We start from the raw sequence: 19290 nt of genomic DNA on the forward strand, positions 1-19290 counted from the left end.
TCACTTCTCTGTGCCTGTTCCCTCATCTGGAAAATGGGGATTAAAACTATAAGCCCTCTGAGGGACATGGACTGTGTCAAAACTGATTAGCTTGTTTATACCAAACCTATATAAAACAGTGTCTGGCACACAGTAAGCACTTAACAAAAACACCATAAATCCAAACGCAAAAACCCCCACATTGCTTTCCTGTCAAGTATGGCCTCTTGCTCCTCCATTCATTTTCCAACATATCCTGTGCAGAGGCCTGAAAGACACATAAGGGAAAGGGTGAAATGAGCAGCAGTTCAGCCTTCTGTCTTCTGGGTTTGAGCAAGAAGACATTTAGAGATCTCTTTGTCTTCTAGAAAGTTAAACAAGTATTGCTTGACATGCTCTTGGGAATGTATATTAGCCTGGGTTTTTTTTTTTTTTTAGTTGAACATAGCTTTTTCTTTTCTCTTAAAGGTACTTGTTAAGCGCTTTCTATTTGCAGGCACTGTTCTAAGAACTGGGATAGATACAAGATCATTCATTCGTATTTAATGAGCGCTCACTGTGTGCAGAGCACTGTTGTAAGTGCTTGGAAAGTACAATTCAGCAGTAGAGACAAACCCTGCCCTCAACGGGCTTAGAGCCTAGAAGGAGGGAGACCGACATCAAAACGAACAGGCATCAATACAAATAGAATTATAAATATATACACATCAAAACGAGTAAACAGACATTAATATAAATAGAATAAGATGATCAGGTTTGACCTGGTCCATGTCCCACATGGGGCTCACAGTCTTAATCCCCAGAAGTAGGATGTAGTGGATAGAGCACAGGCCTGGGAGTCAGAGGTCAGGAGTTTTAATCCCAGCTCCGCCCTTTGCCTGATGTGTAACCCTGGGCAAATCACTTAATTTCTCTGCGCCTCAGTTACCTCATCTGTAAAATGGGGATTGAGACTATGGGACAGGGACTGTATCCAACCCAATTTGCTTGTATCCACTCCAGCACTTAGTACAGTGCCTGACACATAGTAAGCACTTAACAAATACCATAATATCATAATATATAATGAGGTAACTGAGACACAGAGAATTTAGGTGACTTGCCCAAGGTCACACAGCAGACAAGTGGCAGAGCTGGGATTAGAACCCAGGTCCTCCTGACTCCCAGCTCTAGCAATTAGGTTACGTTCCTTCCCAAGTTGCTGTTGAAGGGCTGAAGACAACTGAATAATTAGAATAACTGAGATGTGGAACTGCATTACTTTAAGTCTCATTGTCTAATCATCCAATCTAAATATTAGTTGGCATTTTTATCTTCTTACTCAGTCTCTTTACCTCATTATGGATGATCACAACACTTATGTTGTAGGATTAATGAAATTAGCTCAGTTGAATATTAATAAATTATAAGCTACACTTCCTTCTGGACTTCATATAGGATTAGGGAGACCATAAGATAAGGGTTGTATGAAAGCAGCTTGAAAGAATGAAAATGTTTGTTGACTGTCTTAAATTTAAGCTTTTAGTGGTAAGGAATATACTGATGCTGTTTGAAAGCTCTCAATGCCTCTGCTGGTTTTGGTCCTTGTTTAAACTCTTTGAAAGTTGAAATAATAATATCTTGACTTTGCATATCACTTTTTCCCAAAGCGCTTTAATGAGTTTTCTCAGTTTATCCTCAGACAGCCCTCTGTGGTAGTGGAAGTCAGATATTTTTATCCCCATTTTAGAGAGAAGGAAAGACACAGGTGAAGAGACACACCCAAGGTCATACAGCAGGCCAGTGGCAGAGTTAGGACTAGAAATCTAGGGAGCTGAGAATTCTAGCATTAAGGAGAATCCTGACTCCCAACTGTCTATTTGTTATTAGTTATTGATTGTAGCGAGATTGTGCTGAGAGGGAATTTCTAAGTCCAACCCTTTCTCCTAATAATGTTGGTATTTGTTAAGCGCTTACTATGTGCCGAGCACTGTTCTAAGTGCTGGGGTAGACACAGAGGAATCAGGTTGTCCCAGTGGGGCTCACAGTCTTAATCCCCATTTTACAGATGAGGTAACTGAGGCACCGAGAAGTTAAGTGACTTGCCCAAAGTCACACAGCTGACAAGTGGCCGAGGCAGGATTCGAACCCATGACCTCTGACTCCAAAGCCCATACTCTTTCCACTGAGCTACGCTGCTTCATTCTTGTCTACCTCCATGTGAAAGAAAATTACATTGTAATACTCACTGGGTCCTGAGTACCTATAAATAAACCACTTCTTTTGCCACCTCAGCACGCTGTATCCATACAGGTTCACGTTGTCAAATGTTCTCTAATTCCCTAACAAGTTTCCAGTGAAAACATATTCTACAGCAGAACACAGTATGTAAAGGAGACACACTATGGCATCGTGTAAGAGGCTATGAACCCAGAAATACCACCCTTTCTATCAGTTCCAATTGAAGGTACCACATTTTGCTGTTTGCACACTGTTTCGGTATTTTAATCCTCTTCTTTCCCACCCTCATCTAGCTCTATGGACCCCAGTGCAATAGCGTAAGGGCATATCTACAAATAATCTCAAAGTTTGTTGCCACTGGCAAATTTCAATAAAAAATCAGATGAAATAGGAATAGTCCTATGTTTGAACGGTCCATTGGTCAGCGCCTCTTTTCATGGTTGCAGGAGAATGTACATGCTACAAGAGGATAAAGATATTTCAGTGTTATTCCTTGCAAAGATCGATTTCTCCCTTGGACTGGAGATTCTAAAAGATGGGATAAATCTGTGCATCTCTTGAAAGACTTTAGTGTGGCAAAAAGCAGGGAGCGCTGTTATCAATCAATCGTATTTACCGAGCTCTTACTGTGTGCAGAGCACTATACTACGTGCTTGGTAGAGTACAATATAACAATACAGCGGGCACATTCTCTGCCTGCCATGGGATTACAGTACAGAGGGAGCTGTTAGGTGACTGACTTTGGATGTTTCTGGCCCCCGTCCTGTACTAATCAGACCCAGGATGAATTTCTGAACATTCTAGTGTCCTTGAAAAGTGAGCAAAATTGGAATTTTTTTTTTTGCCTTTGATATAAGGATTGTGTTAGGTGATGGATGGCATGAGACATTCTTTGTCCTACTGCAGTGAAACATTTATGATAATCGTACCCTGTAAAAATGTAATGAATAGGAAAGTAGGAGAAATGAACAAATACATCTAGGGTCACTAGGATATCCACACCAGTTTCCCAGTGATATTATTAAAAAGTGCATTTACTCACTCCGTCCAGGAAGAGCCTTGTGGGATATGAAGCCTTTCACCTTTAAGTCACTTCTTCAGGTCTGGACGATTACCTCAGTGAACAAAACTCATTACTGTTCAATGGCCTGCATAAAAATATGTGATAGACTCAGTATAATTCCTAGAGGACAGGTGTCCGCATCAAAAAAAAAATCATGAACGTTGCAAGCCCCCTGGATGACAAGTTGGACAAAGGAGCCAAAGATTAAATGAGTACAAGATTCTCCCCCAGGAAGGCGGAGGGAGGAGAGAGGTGTGTGTGTGTATATGTGTTTGTGTACGTGTGTGTGTTTGTTGGGGGTGGGGGAATAGATGAGTTAAGCTCTCACTGCTGACATAGAAACTCCCAAATCCTGCAGTTAATCACAAAGGAAGGGGAAAGAAAATCTCACTTTGCCATTCATTTTCCTGCAGAATATTCCCCTTCTAGTAGTGCCAACTTCAAGATGTGATATAAGGTCTTACCTCAAATAAAATCACCTGCATAAACAAGGACTGTATAATAAGATTGGGTGGTCCACAATGATCAAATTCTACCACTCATTGGCTAAATCACCATTAATTCTTTGACGTGAAGACAAAAATCTCAGATAGCAGATATCCACATTTGTAAGGTACATTTGTTTTTTGGCCTGAAATGGCTTGATAATTGAAGGGAAACTATGTTTCTGTTCTGAAATATATTGAGCACATCATTTTTTTTGGTATTCATCATCTTACAGACATCTTTGACCCCATCAGTTGACTGGAGCCCTGAAGCTATTAAGCCAGGTTGGCTTATCCTAAATGTTTCTCCAGTGAAAGAACTGGCTGGGTCAGAGGTGAAGGTGAAAAAAGCAAATGGAATCAGCAAAAGGATCGTTTTCTTGTGCACAAAGTGAGAGAGAGACAATGGGTTAGGTAGTGAATTGTATTACAGTTGCCCAGATTCAATGGATTCTGTACCCATCTCCTATTCCCCATTTCTCATGTTCAAGACTGATGGGCTGGCAAAGGAGCTGAAAAGCAAATACCTGCAATAGAACCTTTATTGTTCTGACAACTCAGCATGAGATCAGATAATTACAAATGCCCCCTCAGCCTCGGGCTGTAGATGACAATATTGGCTTCTGACCTGCTACCTTATTCACCCAATAATAATAATAATAATTGTGGTATTTGTTAAGTGCTTTGTGCCAGGCACTCTTCTAAGCAGAGGGGTAGATAGACGCTAATCAGGTTGGACAGTCCCTGTCCCACATGGGGCTCACAGTCTTAAGGTCCATTTTACAGATGAGGTAAATGAGGCAAAGGGAAAAGAAGTGACTTGCCCAGGATCTCACAGCAGACAAGTGGCAGAGCTGAGATTAGAACCCATGGCCTTTTGACTCCGAGGACCGAACTCTATCCACTATACTGCTTCAATAGTAGCAGTTTAAAAATGATATTGGCCATTCCTCCTCTTTTATACTCAAGTAGTGGAATTTACAGAACACTTTCCTTGGGCAGGACACTGTCCTAAATGCTTCAGACAAGGTCCTTGAGGGCAGGGATCATGCCTACCATCCCTACCGAGAGAAGCAGCGTGGCTCAGTGGAAAGAGATGGGGCTTGGGAGTCAGGTCATGGTTCGAATCCCAGCTCTGCCACTTCTCAGCTGTGTGACTAGTGATGTGACAAGTCACATCACTTCTCTGTGCCTCAGTGACCTCATCTGTAAAATGGGGATTAAGACTGTGAGCCTCACATGGGACAACCTGATTACCCTGTATCTCTCTCCCCCAGTGCTTAGAACAGTGTTCTGCACATAGTAAGCACTTAACAAATACCAACATTATTATTATTATCATTGTTTGCACAGATTGGTGTGGATTTTTACAGGAATGGGAATAGCTGGAGCATGTCAGGTTCCACTGCAGGACAACTCTTTTTGCAGCTATCCTATTGCTTTAGTGGTGTTGAGAGCAGGTTGTGGGAAATTTACAAGGGCAGAGTGGCCCCGATACTTAAGTGGTATTGAAAGCCAGGAAGCCAAGAATCTAGGTAGGGTTAAGTTTGGGTGAACCAGAGCTGGAAGCTGTGCTTGGAGGTCTTGCCTATCTGGAATGCTAAAATATATTGATTATCCAGATTTGGAGCAATCTGATCTGATCTAAGTTGTACTGTGGTCCATTCTGTGTGGAAGAATGGAGAGAAACAGTGAATCTACAAAGAGAGACCATGAGTGTCAGAAGACCTAGGTTCCGATCCCAGCTCTGCCACTCTCTGAATGGGGAACCTTTGGCAAGTCACGCATATTCTTAGATTCCCATTTACTACTTTTGTAAAACTGGCAAAAACTCTCACCTTTACCTACATCATAAATGGTCATTTTCTCTGTGGGACAAAGCCGGTATCTGATCCAGTTATCTTGTATGTACCCAAATATTTAGATCAATGTTTGCCACCGAGTAAGTACTTAATAAACAGCAGAATTATTATTATGACTAATAATAATAATGATTTAAGTTTCTCAATTCCACACCAGGCAAATCACTAGCACATAGTATCAATATTCTGAAGACAAAAAGGGGCCTATCAGACCAACCTCTTAAATGGGGAAATTTTGCAGGACTTATGAAACTTTAAACATGCAAAACACTTTAATGAAACATTATTTTGAGTTCTGTGGGAGATGCCTGAAAGGTGAGAAACCATAGAGCTCTGGGTGAGTATAATTTATTATCTGAGTGCTAAGACAGTTTTCCACAAACCCCACCAGGTATCAGAAAATTGTATTTCATTTTAATTTCTCTTGACTTACAAAGCATTTAATTCCTCTGTAGTCTTGGCCCAACTAATAAAAATCTTTCAGAGGACAGGCATGTTAATTAAATTAGGGACCTACTGTTCCTTTTTTTTTAAAGCTAGTCTGTTTTTGAAGTTATTCTTCAAGTTATGCTTTCAGCCTCTTTTGTTTTTGTAGTCAAACTTAAGGAATGAATTTTTTAAAAAAAGAACCAAGCTGAATAGGACACAAGCTAATTAGATCAAAAGTTGTTTTTGCACTTATGTTTCTTCCAATACTTCAAATTGTTCCTGTGCCTTAAATATGCATTTTTTAAAATGTGGCTCTGTTTCATTTATATGTAAACGAGGAGAGCTTTTCTCCTGTCTTTTGCCAATCAGTAGATTTTCCACTCAAACAGCCCTGTTTTTATTCTGTAAGAAAACCATTCATTCATGTAAAGAAAATATCTAGTTCTTTCAATTTTCATTTAATTTGCTTTGGTATCTTGGAATGACTCAGAAATTCAATGTTTTCCCTGCAAATATGTCACTTTCAGTTGTACAACTTGACTTGAAAGTAACCTAAGGAGAATAATTTTCAAATAACTATACAAATCATATTGTTTTTGTCTCTAAAACTAAGTTTTAAAACAAAATAATTTAGCTGCAAAGGAAGGAAAATTCAGCAGAAAGAGGGTGGGGAAAGAAAAGTGGGAGAAAGTTCTCTGAAAGGTGAGGTGGTGGTGGAAAATAAGAAACTCAAGATTACCTGAAGTCTGAACTCATCTAGGTTCAATTTTCTCGAAGTGGTTCTTATTTCTAACTTATTGGGAAGGGAAAACCATCTAATCATATCAAACTAAATGCTTAAAGCAATGATGCATTAAAATACAATGAACTCACATTAGAAGCTGGATACTACCTTTCCAGGGAAGAATATCTCCGTATCCATAGAACTTGAGAGTTGGGGTTACCCGTCTCCTTCTACTCTATACATATTGAAGATCCACAGCTGGGCTTTTTCCTGGTGGCCCTATTCTTGAAGAAGAAACACAGATATATCATGCTGCTGTTTCACAATTACATTTATAGTCCATTGTTATATATAGAAGCCTTATGGCCTAAAGGCCTTTTTACAAAACAAACTTTGGTTTCTCTATTTACCAATGGAAAATCTGAGACCCTAAGGTCAAAACAGATAGCAGTAATGTAGGGGTCATATCCAGTTAGTACCATGACCTTTTTGCCTTAACCTCCTGCTATCCTAAAGTCCATCTGGGGAGTCATTTGTGTGCAGGAGAATTGGGGTCAGAAGGGCTCTTTTGGTGTCACCTCACTCCTTGTCTCCCCCTGAAGACCCCCATTTACCCTCCCTTTCCAAATCTCACAGACCCCAGCTTTCTCCACATCCAAAACCTCTTCTAAGAAGTCCCGATTCATCTCCCTCCACCACAGACCCATCGGCTATCTCTAGCACCTATGGACTTATTTATACCCATCCTCAGCACTCTTGCATAGGATATATGCTTAGTCAATCGGACATTCAATTATTTGCTACTTCTTTTAGTGCTCACTCTGGAGAAATATAATGGAACGAAGCACTCAAGAGAAAGGAGGAAGGACATCCTAGTAAGTTATCCTATTTTGACGATCTTTGCCTCTGCTGCATTGCTTCTTGAGGGGCTTCAAGTTTCAACTTTTCGCTCCAACCTTTCCACTTTCTTCATCCTGGGATGCCCAGAACTCTTCCCTAATTAAGGAGCCCAACCAGCAGCAGAAGCTGTTGCTATCAATGGCTGTGTGTCAGAGGAGAGAGTGAATTTGGGTTGGGGAGGAGCAAGTGAGGGAGGGGAGGTATTTCAGATAAAACCTTGACAGCTCAGTGGTCCGGGGTTTGAAAAATAAGTCAGGCCCACCCACCAGTGCAGTTTCCTTGTTCTTGCTATTGGCCTTATCGCCAGCACTGACCTTGAAATAGCTCTAGGGAAGGCACTGCAGAGTAAGGTGTAAATAGTGATTTGTGTTCCCTGATTTGAAGACTGCCAGGGTTGGTGGCTAAAAGGCAGAAACGTACAGAATCATGGCTGAAATGTGACAGTCTCATTGAAAGACACCAAAGCCACAGCATGATCGGTGAGAAGCGTGGAGAACCTTCCTTGAACTATCCAGCTAAAACAGGCTGTTTCCAGGTTTCCAGAAAACTGAAGTCAAGCCTACAAAGACTCCTGCTATGAACGAAAAAAGTCAAATAAAATACCACTTCTTTGTTCTCACTCTTCTGAACAGAAAATGTGATTTTCTGGCAGTTTTTTTTTCTCTCTTTTCCTGTTGCTTCCTTTTACAGAAAATTCTGGCTGGAAAAAAATGAAATTTAACCAAGCAGGATAGGAGAATAATGGTATTTTCTCAAAGCACTTACCCAGGAAATTGCTAAATGTGTGTAATTTGAATATTAGCAACAGTAAGGTGCAAAGTGTGTCTTATAAAATGTCATTATGGAAATGCTACGTTCTGATTAGTTAACAGCCTTGATGCCAGATTGGGTTGGCGGCTACTCAATTTTCAGCAATTTCAGTGCTTCTCTAACAAGGGCTGCCAGTGAAATAAAAGGGGTGATATTCTCAAGAGATCTGGGATTTGCCTTTCTTGTGGTTTTCAGAAGGCCTCTCTGGTGCAGATTGCTTTGTTGCAATTAGACTCTGTACATGGAAAGAACAGAATCTGCTGATGGAATTAAATTCTATATATCAGATCCAATTTAGACTAGCCTTTGACCCTCTCCCCTTGCTCTGCAAGGCTTTAATTCAAAAATTATGATGAAGATGATGATTTGGAAATCATTTCAAAATGAAAAAGTGGTCCTCCCTCAAGGCAAAGAAAGCCCTCACCTTTTAGACTTACCAAAAGCCTAGCCTCTGTCAGAGCTCTGATGAATATTATTGTGATTTAGTTTTCTTTGTGCAATTGGAATTCCTTGAAACAGCACGAGGCACATTTCTACCTTTATGAAAAATAACTCAATTGGAAGCACTTTGCAATTATGAATTCAGTTTGGGTACCACTGAATTTAATAGAGAAGAGGAAACTTAAGCTCTGTGTTCAGTAGCAATGTATGAAAAAGATAGCTTTAATTTCACTTAGGTACAAAATAATATTAACTGTATGAAGGAGTAGCACACCCAACTGATTTTTTTTCCTTTTAAGGATATGAGTGGAGTACGAAAAAAATCAAAATTAATTGAAAGGAAAATTTTGATTTAATTTGTAAAATAAATAAGGGGAAACATCTTTTCAGCAAGCCTAAACTGCAGGTTATACTGAGATCATGAGGATCCATTCAATGTAGCCACCTGTTCCTTGAACACTTTGCCTCAGACCAACTGCATCTTTTTTTGAAAGTTATATATCAACCAGAGGAGATCCAAGCATTTTGCTCATGGAGCAAACACTATTTAACAGTGTTAATAATACTGTTGTCTCAGTACCTAGGTTTATTTGTTTTTCTTATGGATATCTCCAATGCCACAAAACTATAGGAAAAAATGACTAAATCCCTTATCTTTTCTTCGCAATAATACCGTTCGAAAGCTATTTGATAGCACACACTAAGGTTCATGTCAGAGTACAATTGCGCCACTTTTCTGAAGGACTGTTAATTAGATTCTGGGCTGCTGGCCGAGGTTTCAGCCACCCAAGGAGTGGCTTTGTTCCAACATAACAGACATCCCCATCAGTTAAGAAAAAATCTCACCAGTAAGGAGCAGAATTTGGGCATTCTGTTCAGAGTATTCATTTTTCCCATCAAAGCCAACAAACTCAAATTTGTGTGTTGAATGTGGCCTATTTACTACCCCTGTGGGAGTAAAGATTCTTGATTATATATTTGGTGAAATGTTTTCTAAGGAGGAATTTTTTATCGTTATAAATTGCCTGAAAAAACATACATAAATTTCCTCCCTCACAAAAGCCCCAGTGGTACCAACAATAGATTTTGATTTACGTCCATTGTTAACGGCTGTTAGCATAAGGCAATTACTTTACCATACCCCAAATTCCATTTACCAAACACGATCCCCCTTCTGGTCCTGGTCTTCTGAGCTCTACCTCCTCCTAGAACAGGGAGAAGAAAGGCAATGTTAGGAAGCCACAGAAGGGTCGTTCTCAGGAATAGCGCAAATAGGATTTTTGACGGGCCCGTAAGGTTACACCATGGGATGTGTTTTGCTTTCCCTCTGGAAACACATTTGTGGGGCTTGAAGATGCAGCTCAGCGGGGCTGTGACAAATTGGTGAAGGGAGACCAGTAGTTGATCTTCCTCAGGGCCTCATCTGATCCTTCCTGCAACACTAGCATCCCCTACTTCATTTTCCTTGGGTGGCAATTCAACTACAGGAGAAGAGAGAAGCAGCACTGCCTTGTGGTTAGAGTACAGGCCTGGGAATCAGCAGGACATGGATTTTAATCCCAGGACCACCACTTGTCTGCCATATGTGACCTTGGGCAAGTCACTTCTCTCTGCCTCAGTTTCCTCATCTGTAAAAAGGGGATTAAGTCTGTGAGCCCCACGTGGGACACTCACTGTCTCTGACCTGACTACCTTGTATCTTCTTCAGCATTTAGAACAATGTCTGGCATGTACTAAGCACTTAAATACCATAGAAAAGAGAGAAAAGCCTGCCTGCTTGGACTTTTGAATCTCAGGTATCTTTCTTTTTCCTACATTTAACAGTTCTTCTCAGATATCTTTCCCCGGATGGCCTTTCTGTGAGGTAACTCACTCTGAAGAAATGTTAAATTGAAAAAGACAACATCGTAAAGAAGGGGATCCCTCTCCTCTAAAAGGTCTGCCTCAGCTTCCAGAGTAGAAAGTGCAGCAGGGTGACGCCATTTAGTGGCGGTGCATCAGGGATTAGGGATTAGGGACATCTTGATATGCTGGGGTAGTTTGGTACCCCACTCAAAGATTTCAAGTCTTGAATCAGATGCGCGATGGAATCTCGCCAGCCAGAGCCTTAAATCAATTTTCCTTCTCCAAATGCTCCCCAAAAGTAACCTCTTCCAAATGTGAATTCAAGACAGTAAATAATTGAAAAGCACATTAGAAAAATCTTGAAATAGCCTGACTGAGGGCAATAGCTAAAAAATTGGTTTGTCCCCTTAACTTCTCAAAACAGAGGCTTTGAACTAATCGACTGCATTTATCGATGATCTGCTGTGGATAAACATACTAAATGCTTGGGAGAGTATGATAGAATTACTATATATGATCCCTATCCTCAAGCAGTTTACAACCTAGACAGGTAAGCAGACACTTAAAGAAATTATAGATTTGAGAACAGAAGGGCCTGTGAGTCAGAAGGACCTGGGTTCTAATCCCACCTCCACCACTTTTTGTCTGTGTGACCTTGGGCAAGTCACTATCTTCTCTGTGCTTCAGTTACCTCCTCTGTAAAATGGGGATTAAGACTGAGCCAGACAAGGACCATGGACTGTGTCCAATATAATTAGCTTGCATCTACCTCAGCACGTAATATAGGGCCTGACACATAACAAGCGCTTAACAACTACATTAAAAAAATAAGAGGAAAATATGTTCGTAAGTGCTTATATGTTCTAAATGCGTAAGTGTTCTTGAGAGAACTGGTTGAGTCTGCTTGGGCTGATAGACTGCATCAATACAATGTTTAGAACCTTTCTTTCCTTTGAAAAGTACTAGCTAATGTACTCCTGGTCAATATGAAGCTTTTTGCTTTTGTTTGATACAACCAGGCAACGTCAAACTGATAGTGGTGAAAGGACCATCAAGTGCCATTTTCCATTAAAAATGGGCTCAAGAGGGTATGGATGGTTTCGAAGTGGTAGGGGAGGGATGTTCCCGAAGTTAGGGAAAAGTTCAACTCTATAGTAACACAACTGCTTGGACTGACACCCCTCCCCCACTACAAGATAACAAAAAAAAGTTTTGCTATTAGATGGACAATAAACTGGCCCCAGATTGGGTTTAATAGTAATTATGGCATTTGGTAAATACTTACTAAGGGCCAGGCACTGTACTAAGCGCTGGAATGGATACAAGCAAATCGAGTTGGACCCAGTCCCTGTCCCACATGGGGCTCACAGTCTCAATCCCCATTTTACAGATGAGGTAACTCAGACACAGAGAAGTGAAGTGACTTGCCTTGGATCACACAGCAGACAAGTGGCGGACCTGGGATTAGAACTCAGGACCTTCTGATTCCCAGGCCGGTACTCTATCCACTACCCCATGTTGTGTCTCACTGTTTCGGGAATAAAGAAGATGTAATAATAATAATGTTGGTATTTGTTAAGCGCTTACTATGTGCAGAGCACTGTTCTAAGCGCTGGGGTAGACATAGGGGAATCAGGTTGTCCCACATGGGGCTCACAGTCTTAATCCCCATTTTACAGATGAGGTAACTGAGGCCCAGAGAAGTTAAGTGACTTGCCCACAGTCACACAGCTGACAAGTGGCAGAGCTGGGATTCGAACTCATGACCTCTGACTCCAAAGCCCATGCTCTTTCCACTGAGCCATGCTGCTTCTCTGCGCCCAAAGTCCTTCCCCTCCTTAGGATGCTTGTCTAAAAAGCCACCTCTTTCAGCCACCACCTCAAATTTCCCAGGGAAGACAGCCACTTCAGCCACTTCAACGTCTTCTGTACTTAGCTCATTCTGCAATTGCCAGTCATTCATTTATTAACTACTGGAATATACATATATAGCTGGGATACATTAATCAATTGATGTCTGTTCTCCGAGTTAGATCTTAAAGTCATCAAGCAACTGGGATTATGTTATTTTTACTCTACATTCTCCAACTGTCCAGTACAGTATACCTAATCATACCAGGAGTTCGATGGATACAGTTGATGACGTTGATAATGGTGAATCCCCTGTCATCCTTAATGATTTTCTACTTTAACTAAAACTAGAATTTAAAATGTAAGTTTTCAAAATATTCCATTCTATAATATTAACTCTATTTTTTCAAAACAGCTATTGACAGCCCTGGCTACGTGCTGGTAAATAGGTTTCAGTGTATTGTTTCACAGCACCAATCTCCACAGCCAAAGGGGGAGGAAAAAAAACACAGGTGGGCATGCCAAACTGACAAGAGGCGACATTGTCTGATTGCTTAAATAACACTTACTGAATGTGTCTTGGTTTTCCATCTGTTTAGTGCAGAGAAAATGTAGATTTCTGTCAATACACTCTGCTCTACTCTCTTATAAAATTGATTTTAGGAGCCAAACAATTTGGGCATTGAAATGATAAAGTTTTTAATGGGTTTAGTTTGGTTTGGTGCCAAAGAATGATAAATTAATATCACGGACACTCACCCTTTTCAATAAACTTATTCCCACGGGGAGAAATGAAAATGCTTTCCTACAAAAACTCTTACCGGGTGATAATATACAACAAAACTGGTCATATATTACACCAACCATAACAGATCATAGCCTGAACAGTTATTAACCCCACTTTCTCATAGAGAGTGAGGAACTCCCAGCTAGCCTTTCACCATAATTTATTTTGGCAATGAATTTTAGCTGTGTACCGTCTATCTGCTGTGTGACCTTAGGCAAGTCACTTAACTGCACTGTGCCTCAGTTCCCTCATCTGCAAAATGAGGATGCAACACCTGGGTTCCCTCCTACTTAGACTGTGACCGGTTTTAGAACAGGAACTGATTAAGTTAAATCTACCCCAATGTTTAGTACAGTGCTTGAAACAGAGTAAGCATTTGGCAAGCACCATTAAAAAAAAAGTCATGTCCATATACTCACAGTGCAGATGATTCCGAAGAAAATTTTGTCCCCCACTGGTTCTTAATTGGTGCAAAGGTTGCGGGCCCTGTCACAGATGATGAAAAGCCTCTGATTTTACCTCAAATAGTTTCAATGGGTTAACTCACATTCCCCACATTTTTAGGAATTACTTCTTGCCAAGCCCTGAAGACTCAAACATGAGCTCCCCGATCCACTTGACATTCCACCTAAGAATTACCAGCAAAGAGGAAATGTGTAGCTCAAATGTGTGTTCTGATTCCCCCTCAACATATGGGAAAATTAAGGGGATATCACAGGATTTGAAAGATGACACCATTAATATCATCTTTAAGAAGAAGAAGGAAACAGCTGACCATGGATGCTAGCATGGAATCTCACTGCTCCCCATTGCTGGCAAAATCCTTGCCAGAACACTACGGGACCAACGTCTGAGGAATATTTTGTCTACACCTTAGGAGAATCTCAGTGTATCTCCACATCTCAGTGAGCTACAGTGGACAGAATTTTTGTAACAGCTCAGATGCTGGACAAATGCAGGGAACATCAAAATTTCTATTTCAATCCATCAATCAATGATATTTATTGAATGCTTATTATGGGCAGAGCACCTTACTAAGAGCTAAGAGAGGATAATACAACAGAGGTAGAAGACACATTCCCTGCCCAAAATGAGTTTACAATCTAGAGGGCGAGACAGACATTAATACTTCTAGTTGACGACATCAGTAGAGCTGCTCCTCACATTTGACTGCACTGAGGAGTTATCAAGATGCTAAGATCCCTCCGTGATGATAAGGCTATCCAGTCACACTTGGTGTGGCCTTATCATATTCTTTCCCCACCATCAACAGGGTGAGGCAGGGTTCTGTAATAGGTTCAGTATTGTTCAATCTGTTCTCTGCAACCATGACTCTATAAAGAATCTGAAACCTGGTGGCAGAATAAAATTGCAATCCCCCTTTTTTTTAAATGGCATTTCTTAAGCATTTACTACGTGCCAGGCACTCTACTAAACCCTGAGGTTGATACAAGCTAACCAGGTTGGACACAGACTCTGTCTCACGTGGGAATCACAGTCTTAATCCCCATTTTACAGATGAGGGAACTAGGCATGGAGAAGTGAAGTGACTTACCCAAGGTCACTGAGCAGACAAGTGGCAGAGCTAGGATTAGAATGAGGTCCTTCTGACTGCCAGACCTGTGGTCTTTCCACTAGGCAACATTGCTTCTCTAATTTTCCCTCGGGAAACTTTCAGCTCAACAAGCTGAGAGCACTATAGAATTCCTTGAATACCTTTATAGGGAAGCAGTAAGACCTAGTAAAAAGAGCACAGGTCTGGGTCAGAGGATCTGGGTTCTAGTCCTAGCTCTGCCACTTGTCTGCTGTGTGCTGTATGGCAAGTCACTTATTTTCTCCGTGTCTCAGTTCCCTCATCGGTAAAATGGGGATTCATTATGAATCCCGGCTCTGCCACTTGTCAGCTGTGTGACTGTGGGCAAGTCACTTCACTTCTCTTTGCCTCAGTTAACTCATCTGTAAAATGGGGATTAAGACTGTGAGCCTCATGTGGGAGAACCTGATTACCCTGTATACCCCAGTGCTTAGAACAGTGCTCTGCACATAGTAAGCGCTTAACAAATACCAACATTATTATTATTATTACCTCTTCTCCCTCCTACTTAGACTGCAAGCCCCATGTGGAACAGGGAAATCTGATTATCTTGTATTTATTCAAGTGTAGTGTAGGGCTTGGCAGAAAGTAAGCACTTAGGAAGCAGCATTGCCCAGAGGAAATAGCATGGGCCTGGGAGTTAGAGAACCTGAGTTCTATTCCCGGCTCCACCACTTGTCAGCTGTGTGACCTACGGTAAGACACGTTACTTCTTTCTGCCTCAGTTCCTTCATCTGCAAAATGGGGATCAACACCTGTACTCCCTCCAACTTAGAATGTAAGCCCTATGTGGGACAAAGACTGTGCCCAACCTAAATAAGTTGTATCTACCCTAGGATTTAGTACAATCCTTGGCACTTACTAAGCAGCATGGCTTAGTGGAAAGACAATGGGCTTGGGAGTCAGAGGTCATGGATTCTAATCCTAGCTCTGCCACCAGTCTGCTGTGTGACTTTGGGCAAGTCACCTAACTTCTCTGTGACTCAGTTACCTCATCTGTAAAATGGGGATTAAGACTGTGAGCCCCATGTGGGACAACCTGATAACATATCTACCGCAGTGCTTAGAACAGTGCTTGGCACATAGTAAGCCCTTAACAAATACCATCATCATCATCATCACTTAATGAACACCATTATTTAACAAATACCATTAAAAAATGAAGGGGCACATCTATATACTAAAGTATTTACTCTGGAGGCCCACTCACAATTCAGGTGATTCTTAAGAAGTTTTCAGTATCAGCAGAGTACTGTGATTTGCCATAATCTGAAGAAGACAGAGGTGATGTACCAGTTGACACCTGGGAAATCAAAAACACACAACCAGGAATCAACAAGAGTGACACAGCATTGAATGTTCTTAACTGAATCTCTTACCCTGAGGAGTGGATTGCCTCCCATCATCATCATCATCACTGGTTTACATTGAGCACTTACTATGTGCAAAACACTGTACTAAGCACTTGGGAGAGTACACTACAACAGAGATGGCAGACATGATTCAAGAATAGACAAGGAGGTAGAAAGTCAGTATGGTTCTTTGGGATTCTCATGACAGAAATTGGTGCTTATATTGTATCAAGATTTAGATCAAAATGTACGACCTTCTGATACAGATGCTGCATTTAATTTCTAGAGAATTTCCACGAATCAGAAACATCAGCATCCTTAGCAGCAATAATATTTATTGAGAACTTATGTGTGAGGGACCGCTCTTGGCAACACTGAAAACATTAACTCTGACTTAAGGAACTTATAATCGAATGGGAGAGAGAGAAAGACATAAACTGCAAATGTAATTAGAAAAAGAGTTAGACCATAGCTGCAATTTGGTTACTCAATAAATGTAGAAACACCATAAATAAACAGATTAAAGAATACAAAGACTGACAGATGGGAGACAATAGTCGGTGAATGTATCCTGAAGAAGTAACATTTTAAAAGGCTTTGAAGATGGGGAAAGACTTGGTTTTGGTGTATTTTAAGGGTGAAGAATATCCATTTCAATAAGTGGTATTTAGTGATCATCTACTGTATGAAAAGCACTATACTGACCACTTCGGAGCATACAATACAACAGAACTGGTAGAAACCTTCCCAGCGCACAAGGAGATTGCTATGTAGAGGGAGAGAAAAGGTTGTGTGCAAGGGATGTGTTAATGATGTGACTGGGATTGCAAGAGCTCCTAAGGTGACTCCGGGGGCTCCTTCACCTGGTGTTTAGGGCTGAGACACCTAATAACATCACAAAGAGAAATACAAAACCCTGGAATCTTAAGTAGTAACTGGTACCAGTACAAATAACTGTAGAAAAGACCCTCCTAGCTGTCTCATTCATTTGAATTAGAGATAGAAAACTATCCACTGGAATTGGCATCTATTAAAACACATTTCTCTCCAACCCAAAATGTAATGGCACATTTGCAGCGATAGCAAACTTTTGGAGTACATTTTCAAAAATCTGCCAAGGAGTAGGCTTTGAAACACAGCATCATTTCATCATGGTAGGTCAATAACTTTCCCCTTTTTGCTCCAGAATACTCTTTATTTCTAGTGTCTCCTTACCACTCTGTCATGATTTTGGACAAGACAATTCACAGTGCCTCAGTCTTCTAGCTGATTCGTGGATTAGTGGTTAGAGAACAGGCCCGAGAGTCTGGCGGTCATGGGTTCTAATCCTAGCTCTTCCCCCTTGTCTGCTGTGTGACCTTGGACAAGTTACTTCACTTCTTTGTGCTTCAGTTCTCTCATCTGTAAAATGAAGATTAAGACTGTGAGCCTGATGTGACACAGTGACTGTGTCTAACCCATTTTGCTTGTATCCCCCCTCCCCAACCCCAGCACTTAGTACAGTGCCTGGCACATTGGTAAGCACTTATCTAATACCACAGTTATTTTATTATTATTATTATTCCCAGGAAAGAAGAAAAATCAATCTGGGAAGTCCTCCTGGAAAATTTCAGAAGGGCTTTGAAGATGCAGACATCCTGAAGATAGAGGGAGTTGCGGTCAAGAGAAAGAGCACGGTTAAGGGGCTAGAGGTGGGAGCGTCTAGACCGAGTGAGAAGTAGTGAGAAGGTTAGTTTTAGAGGAACAAAGAGTGTGAGCTGGGATGTCATGGGAGAGCAAGTAAGTAGAAGGGAGATAGCTGATGGACAGCCTTGAAGTCAAAGGTAAGGAGTTTCTGCCTGAAGCAGCAAGGAATGCTGATCGTTGAAGACTTTTTGAGGAATCATGGTGTAGGACCTGAATGGTCCAGGCAGCTGAGTGAAGTTGGGCTGGAAAGGGGAGATGACTAAAGGGAAGAGGTTGCCTGCCAAATCTATTGCGTTGAATGCTTCAGAATACTTATTTCAGAGCCATACACACAGTTAGCCCAGAAATATCACTGACTGAGTGATGTGTTTAGCACACTGCTCTGCACACAGTAAATGCTCAATAAATGCGATTGAATGAATGAATGTGTTAGTTGATCCAGGGTACAACCGGCACTTAGACCCAAGTGTTGGCCATTTGGGTCACTTCTCCTGGTTACCACAGTCCATCCAGGCCTATCCGCTGAACTGTTCCCCCAACGAGGCTCAGAAGGCATCAGTTTGTGAACCGTCCATCTGGACTCCTGACACTCCTGGCTAAACTCTGGCACTAGATCCTCAACTTATATGTTTACTACAGTAAAGACAACATCAGCCATAAGCATAAATGACATTATGTTTTAAATAACAGGATGATGTTATGAGTTGGTTGAAAATAACGGTGGAGATAAATATTTGTGAATAGCAGTTTGATTGCTCTCTGAAAATGCCACCCACAGGGCCAGCTTCAAAGTGTTCTGCCTGCCCAACTTTCCCTGAAACTGTAACGTTTCAGTAAATAACATCTTCCATGCGTAAATGATTTTTTGTCTTTACGATAGTAATTTTAATGAATTCATCCTTTCTGACATTTGCATTTGTCTTTAAATGCCACCAGATAACAGGGTTTTAATCACTCCAAATAGCTTTTTAATTATAGACCTAATTACTTTTACAGAAGGTTAAGCTGCACAAACAGGAATAAAACTGTTTGCTTGTGTTCTGTGTTAAGAATGATGTAGTGTTTTTGGATTTAGGTATTCTGTAAATTTGCTAGGTCAGTTCTGTGGGGTTTTTTTGTGTGTGTCAAAAAGAAAACATGAGATTTTAAGACAGTTTAGTGTTATGAAGAGCGAATCATGTAGCATTCCTCTAATCAAATCAAAGAGAGGGAGGGGGTTTTTTGTGTGAATGGCTAATTTTGCATCAATGATTTACACCTTC

At 41.0% G+C, this 19290-nt stretch overlaps 1 long non-coding RNA gene across 2 annotated transcripts; it reads right to left on the reverse strand.

Moving 5' to 3' along the window:
• Positions 1-126: 126 nt before the first annotated feature.
• Positions 127-17726, reverse strand: LOC120638480. 2 transcript variants are annotated; one of them, XR_005660155.1, is made up of 7 exons: positions 17558-17726; positions 16201-16293; positions 13816-13882; positions 10055-10118; positions 6931-7041; positions 3242-3347; positions 127-247 (listed from the first exon to the last, which is right to left on the reverse strand). It is a non-coding gene; the product is annotated as an uncharacterized LOC120638480 (long non-coding RNA). The 2 variants fall into 2 exon arrangements; XR_005660154.1 differs by having other exon boundaries at positions 6931-7046.
• Positions 17727-19290: the final 1564 nt, after the last annotated feature.

This window comes from Ornithorhynchus anatinus, chromosome 7 (genome assembly GCF_004115215.2).
Source record: "Ornithorhynchus anatinus isolate Pmale09 chromosome 7, mOrnAna1.pri.v4, whole genome shotgun sequence".
In the NCBI taxonomy this organism is placed as follows: domain Eukaryota; kingdom Metazoa; phylum Chordata; class Mammalia; order Monotremata; family Ornithorhynchidae; genus Ornithorhynchus; species Ornithorhynchus anatinus.